General features: G+C 34.4%; 1 non-coding gene across 1 annotated transcript; it reads left to right on the forward strand.

Moving 5' to 3' along the window:
• The first annotated feature begins 861 nt into the window (after positions 1–861).
• Positions 862–969, forward strand: LOC122049834. Its single transcript, XR_006131089.1, has one exon. It is a non-coding gene; the product is annotated as a small nucleolar RNA R71 (small nucleolar RNA).
• Positions 970–7,641: the final 6,672 nt, after the last annotated feature.

Below are 7,641 nucleotides of genomic sequence, written 5' to 3' on the forward strand. Positions count from 1 at the left end.
TACCGAGTCCCGGTTGATTACCATTTCGTCGAGGTTAACGAGTCCGGTGATCGAATTTTTGATCTTCACATATGGTTGGGCTACCTTCTCATCTTTTTCCAAACGGATGTTCGTTAGCTTGCTCTGAAGAATATCTCGTCGTGTAAGCTTTGCTTCGGATGTTCCTTCGTGGAGTTCCAGGAACTTCTCCTAGAGATCTTTTGCTGATGTGTAGCTTCTGACATGATTTACTTCTTGAGGCGGTAATACACTTAATAAGTGATATTCCGCTCTATTGTTGGCTACGAAATCACTTTGCTCCTTCTTCATCTAGAGGTACTCTTCTTTCTCTATTCCTTACTAATCTTTAGGAACTACAAAACTGTACTTAATTATTAAAAGAATTTTAAAGTTAATTTTTTATGAATACCTCCATTCAATGTTTTCAGTGCGTGAACTCTCCCTCAAACTTTGGCAGAATACCTTTATTACTCAAGAAGTAATAGCACCAAGCGAGCAAACTTCTTGAGTATGTTCCGTTCCTCTACAGAAGTCACAAACTTCCATAATTGAGTTGGGTTGAAACTCATTGACTCAAACTTCTTAGACAAAGCATCAACCTTCGTAGATATCAAACTTAAAGTATTAAGGTCATATTTTCCGGGCATTTTGATTGGATTTTCAGAAAAAAAAAAATAGTTTCACTTTTTTTCTGATGTCTATTAATGGTGATTAAGTGTCACACTCTTTATTATCTCTTCAGCTTCATCTAGACCTTTGTTCATAAGTGCTCCACTAGATGCGGAGTCTAGAGACACTTTAGTCTTTTCAGTCTGATAATTGATTTCATTGTAGAAAGTGTGGATCACTAACTATTTTTTTAATCCATGATGTGAACATGATCTGAGCATACTTTTGAATCTATCCAATGCTTCATAGAGAGATTTTGTATCAGTCTGTTTGAAGTTAGCAATCTAATTTCTCATGTGTAATATTTTACTTGGTGGATAGAATTTGTCTAGGAATACTTTCTCACACTATGCTCAGGATGCAATATTGTTTAATGGTAAAGAAGTGAGCCAAAGTTTTTCTCTATCTCTCAAAGAAATACCAAATAGGAGTAGTCTTACTACATCAGATAGTACTCCGTTCATGCTTGTTGTTCCATAAGTTTCATAGAAAATCTCCAAGTGTTGGTTTGGGTCCTTATGTATGCCTCCACCAAACTAATGTTATTGGACCATTGTGATCACTGCAGGCTTAACTCAAAATTATTAGCTCCAATGGTCGTTCTGGTGATACTAGACTGTTAACCTCGAGCATATGGTGTTCCATAATTTTTGAGAGGTTGTTTACCATGTTTTGTCTTACTTGCTCCTCTTGTTGTTTTTGCAGAATTTTTCTTCCTCTGAAGGTCCTTTCAATCTCAGGGTTTATAGGTAATAATTCTCCTGCATAATTAGACATTCGCATATAGGAACAAGACATCTTAAGAATAGTTCATTTGTATTTTTTGAATATAAAAGAATGTAAGTGCAGAAATTAAAATTGCAAGAATTAAACATGCAGAAATAAAAGTGCAAACTATGTACAAATATTTACAACGTTTAGTCTAACTTAAGTGTTCGTTACTAATGTTAAACAATCCCCAACAACGACGCCAAAAATTTATTGTACGTAACTGTAAGTACATTGTTTTATCACAAGTAATAAAATATCGATTCCACAGAGATTGATGAGCACTAGTGAAGTCACACGGCTAGCTAGTTAGACGATTGAAATATTGGTTGAAGTCTCATGAACTAAGGTTGAGAGAGTAAGAGAGAGAAAGAGAGTTTTAAGGAGAGCAGGTCAATGTGAGTATTCTAGGGGTTCAGTTTATAACATTGATCAATGTGTTATGGATTGTTAATCTCCTACCCTCTATTCTTATGCAATGTAGGAAGTCTAACTAAGTCCTGACACTCCTCTGCAACGATCGTGCTAGAGTGTTGCTCCTTTGACTACTCGATGTCCCTAGGTATTACAGATAACCTAGGATGTCCGATTAAAGGATTACCCTTTGTCACATAGGGCTCCCTGGGTTTACGATCCTAGATTATACAATATATCTATTAACATAGAATAAGGAACAATCCATTAAGCATACTTAGGTCCTTCGGTGTTGAGAATAGCTCTCCTTTTCAAGATGACGCCTTCGAAAGTTCGGTCAACGGGTTACACCTTGTCATAGGGCATCTCAAGTATATGATCTAGGGCATCCCCTCTATGGGGTGAGTGATCTATATATCTAATAATTAAACATGGAAATTAAGTATAAATACATCACACACATTCACTCAAATTGATACAAGGCATGAACACATCATTGGAAGGGAAATTAGCATATCCATAGAGTTCACATCAATCTTACATTATAATTACTCCCTTAATCCTAGAACAAGTGGATCTATTCCATGAGAAGAACAATCGAATCCACAGGCATTAAGATTGCAAGCTTCCTAAGCAATTCAAGAGAGAAAAGATAAAGAAAACTTATCTAAGTGTGGTGTCGGGTCTTCGGATCGAATCCTTGTGCCCGGAGAAGATGGAGACGATGAAAATAGCCTTGGATCATTAAATATGACGTGGATGAAGCGTAGATCTTGATCTTAAGTCTCCCCCAAGGGGAAAACTCTCCTCCTCTCTAAAGGGGGAAGAACTTCCATATTTATAAATGAGACATGACCAAATGAGACATGGGTCATATCACGGTCGTGCCAACTTGGCACGACCAGGTTTGGAAAATTAGATCTGAGGAGGCATGGCCGTGTTCTTTGAACACGGTCGTGTCTTGAAATTCTAGGAAAGAAGAAGCACGGTCATGCCTGAAGGCACGACTGTGTCCTCAATTTTCATGGCACGGGAGGCACAACCATATAGATCCATACGACCACCTCCCTACTGGTTTCGGCTGGTTCCAATTCTTTGCCCATTGAGAGAAACGGTCGTGCATATATGCCATGGGGTATGACCATGTCAAGTCTTCTTCACAGCATGGGAGGCACAACCGTGAAGTGCGACACAGTCGTGCCCCTTTTGGGCTCTGGACAACACATGACTCCAAATGTAGGGAACATGGCCATGTCTTGGCTTTTGACTCTAGGGAGGCACGACCGTGCTAAGAGACATTGCCAACCTCTACTTCTTCTTGGTGTAGTTCTTAGGCAAGTTTTATCTCCATTTCTTCTCAAAATCACTACCTATCAGCCACAAAATGAAAAAAAAAAAAAAGATTTCTAACAAACAGAGCAATAATGCTAAAATAATTATAAAATAGGGTGCAACAACATAGAATGTAATCAAGAAATGTAATTTGATGCTGCTGATGTGTTGGCATGATTCTTCCAAGCGCGTTAAACCTCTTCTACATTAATGTACTTCTCGAACCTTCCGAGGAGAGTATCATAGTCAGCAAGGGATTTCTTGACCAAAGATCGAAAGAAACCTCCTTCCATCAATTCTTGAGAAAAGACGCTGGTTGCCCCCAGGACGTAGCACAGACGGTGGACGCATGGTATCTCTGACTTAATGGCCAGTGGTCGATTCTCAGGAACTGACGATCTGGGGTTTATCCCGCCATGCGCCTATGGCCTGTGTACCTATATGAACCTCCCTCCATATCCATGGGGCCGATACTAAGAGGGCCGCTAAAATAGCGGATCTACCTTTTGAGAAAAGACGCCCGTAAGAATATCATAAGTGGCAGAGAGAATGCCCAACGCAACATTGTTGAAGAGTTGAATGTACTCCTGTAGGATTTCTTGGTTCCTCTATCACATTGCAAAAAAGATTAAGAGAAGTCTTTATGGTAATGCTTGCAACGGGCGAAATGGTATAGGAATACCATACTGAATTCCTCGAAGGATTGGATAGAATCCAACTATAGTTGGCTAAACTATCTTTATGTCGGCCCAGTCACGGTTTGGAAGAAAACTTTAAGGATGTGCATTTGGATGGTTCTTTTAAGGTTGGCAAGTCGGCAATTATCAGGTTAGCTTCTATCGAGTAGAGTGATGTGAGAACTCTGCCCAGGATCTCCTGTACTGACGAATGAAAGGGCTATAGAGAGATATTAGAAGAGGCCAAGACATACTTTTAAGTGCTCCATCCGACACTTAAGTCAAATTCATAGAGAGAGAGAGTCAGAGAGAAAGTAGCAAAGAAATGAAAAGTAGTTGTCCTCAATAACTCATATCTCAATCATCATACCTTTTGTCACCGTAACCATTAACTTATATACAGTGAGCCAGATTCCTAAAGGGCACAACTCTATAACTAGTGTGCATCTTTCCATAATTGATGTCATCATATTCGTCAATACCTTTTTGTAACAAGCACCTTTTCTGTAACAGACGCCTTTTCTGTGACTATCGTGTTGCATCTAAAGTTAGGTGAAGTCTAGATTGAGCCCCAAACATGACTCAGGCCAATTAACTTGAGCTCGACCATTAGCCGACCAGTTAAACTTAAGTCAGAAGAGCTCATGCTTGTCATGAGTTAGACCGACTTATCCGAGCTCCCTCTTGAATACAGCTAATTTGAGATTTGCATTGATCCAGTATTGAACCTACCACGTGGTGCCTGTCATTCCTGCCACATCAGTGCACAACCACCATTGATATATAAACTCAATCAAATTTTTAATAACAAATCGTTATCTTTGTCGTCACTGTAAGTTCGTGTCTGTGCTCAAATATTAACACTAAAAGGGTTACATCTCAATAAATAAATAATTCTTTTCAAATTTTAGGGTGAAAATGAAAAATCAACACATAAAGATAATATAATTTTACTGAGAAGATTTCTGATGCCATTATAAATAAAAGATGAAATCTATTGCATTTTGCAACCAAAAAGATTTTTTAAAGAAAAAAAATCCCTATTAAAGATATTCTTTAGAGCCGCTTTAGTGGAATGGGGAAAGCCCAAATTTTCAAAACTGAACTGAGACAATTAATAATAATAATAATAATAATAATAAATTCTTTTTTATTGTAAAAAGAATATTTCATCTTTAATTTTTTATATTTAAAATACTTTTCTTTATGATTCAATGTTATTGTAATATTTTTAACTAAACTTGCACTATTATTAGTTAAAACTAAATAAACGTTTGTTAAAATTATTTTAACTTAATTAAAACTATTCAAAATTAATTAAGACAAGTGATTCTTTTATATATTATATTTAACATGAAATATCTTTTTTTAACATAATAAAAATAAAAAGAACCCTTTTAGTTTTTACTAAAACTAACTAAAAACATAAACAGTTAGATCGGATTGCAATTTTACAGATACACTCTAAACTTATTCACCGATGATATGCATCTTTATATTTTAAAATATATTTTATTATTTAAATAAATTTGTATTATCTCCCGTTACATGAATTAGAGAAAAATTCCTAATCATAATTTTAACTTTGTATGCAATCTTCATATCTAAAAAAACTTTATTTCCACTCTCTACATGTAAAGTTTTATTTCTTTCAACTCCTTCGTACAAATATTGTTACCTAATTACCTCTCAGATTTTTTAGGTACAAAAAATCTAAAAATTGACATAATTCCTATTAAATTCAGCATTTTAAACTAGAATCGAGTATATTTTTTATCAAATTGAGCATGACTTTCTAATTACCTCTCAGATTTTTTAGGTAAAAAAATTCTAAAACTGAGTATAATTTTTCTTAAATTCAGTACTTTAAACTAGAATCAGTATATTTTCTATTAAAATTGCTCCTCATATTTTTAGGTACAAAAAGTCTAAAAATGAATATAATTTCTGTTAAATTTAGCATTTTAAATTATAATCAAGTATATTTTTTATCAAATTGAGCACGACTTTTTTCCTACTTAATATAATTCCTCCAAAATTCAACATCATTGAATGAAAATTTAATATATTTTACATCCAATTTAGTACAATTTTAAAAAAATCTAGTATATTTTTCATCTAATTGAGGTGGGAAAAAAGTAGTACTAAATTTGATAGAAAATATATTAAACTCTAGTTTAATGTGCTAAATTTAAAAAGAATTATGCTTACTTTTAGAATTTTTATACCTAAACATTTAGGGGTAGTTAGGTAAATTAGTATCTATTATGTTTGACTATGGAGTGGAAATAAAGATTTTCATCAATAGATACTACATGCAAAATTTTATTTCAGATTAAGGACTGCATGCAAATTTTACCATAATTATATGTATATTATTTATTTATTTTTATAATTTTCCCTACTTTTTTCAAACTAATAAAAGAATCTTTAATATAGAAAAACTATTAAACATATTTTTTCATTTATTTTTGGTAATTTAAATATCCAATTTTTCGAACTGGTTAATCCTATAGATGATCGATCCGGTCCCATGAAAATTTTTCACTAACCACCAGAATAAATCAAGAAGTGTTAATGGAATCTATCTAGACATCCAATATTCTTAGACCCGTTTTTTGCTAAAGTTAAAATCTCTTATAGTATGTCATTACTGAGATTTAAATATTTATTGTTCTTTCCTAGGAATAGGAATCAGAATGATAATCATTGTATTATGGAATGGGAATGAGTATGAGCATGAATATCACTCTTAAAAGCAATGTTTGGTTAGTTGCATATTTTCTATCGGAATAAATCAAAATTTCCCTTTTTATCCTTAAAGGAAAATAAGAGAAAAAATTAGATGTGAGAGAAAGATGAATGTGAGAGAAAAATATGATGAAAGAGAATGATGAGGGAGAAAGTCTGATGAGAGAGAAAGTGTGATGAGAAAGAATGAAGAGAGAGAAAGTGTGATGAGAGAAAATGAGAAAAGAGAATGTGATAAGAGAGATCATGATGAGAGAGAAAATATGATGTGAGAGAAATATGATGGGAGAGGATGAAGAGAGAGAAAATGTATTGAGAAAAATGAGGGGAGAGAGTGTGATGAGAGAGATTGAGGAGAGAGAAAGTATGATGAGAGAAAGTGTGATGAGGAAAAAAGAGAGCAGTGAGTGTGATGGGAGAGATTGAGGAGAAATAAAGTATGATTAGAGAGAAAGTGTGTTGAGGAAAAAAAAGTGGGGGTGTGACAAGAGAGATTGAGGAGAGAGAAAGTGTGATGAGAGCGAAAGTGTGATAAGAAAAAAAGAGAAAAGATAGTGTGATGGGAGAGATTGAGGAGAGAGAAAGTATGATGAGAGAAAAAGAAGGAAGAGAGTGCGATGGAAGAGATTGATGAGAGAGAAAGTATGATGAGAGAGAGTGTAATGAGAAAAAAAGAAGAAAGAGAGTGTGATAGGAGAGATTAAGGAGAGAGAAAGTGTGTGATAAAATGATGAGAGAGAAAATATGATGAGAGAGAATAAGGAGAAAGAAGTGATATGAAAGAAAAAATAAATAAATATATTTTGATATTTGGTATTAAGGGAGAAAATTTTAGTTTTAGATCAAGGGTATTTTTGGAATAAGGAAATATTTTGATTGATGAAAATAGGATAATGACTCATTGAAGGGGAGGTACATGAGAATGAGTTATTACCCAATTTCAAGGATTCATTTCCTTATTTGTATTCCTATTCCTATAATCCAAACATTAACAATGACAATCAATGATTCTCATTTCCATTCCCCACTC

Source organism: Zingiber officinale, chromosome 2B (assembly GCF_018446385.1).
Source record: "Zingiber officinale cultivar Zhangliang chromosome 2B, Zo_v1.1, whole genome shotgun sequence".
Classification (NCBI taxonomy): Eukaryota; Viridiplantae; Streptophyta; class Magnoliopsida; order Zingiberales; family Zingiberaceae; genus Zingiber; species Zingiber officinale.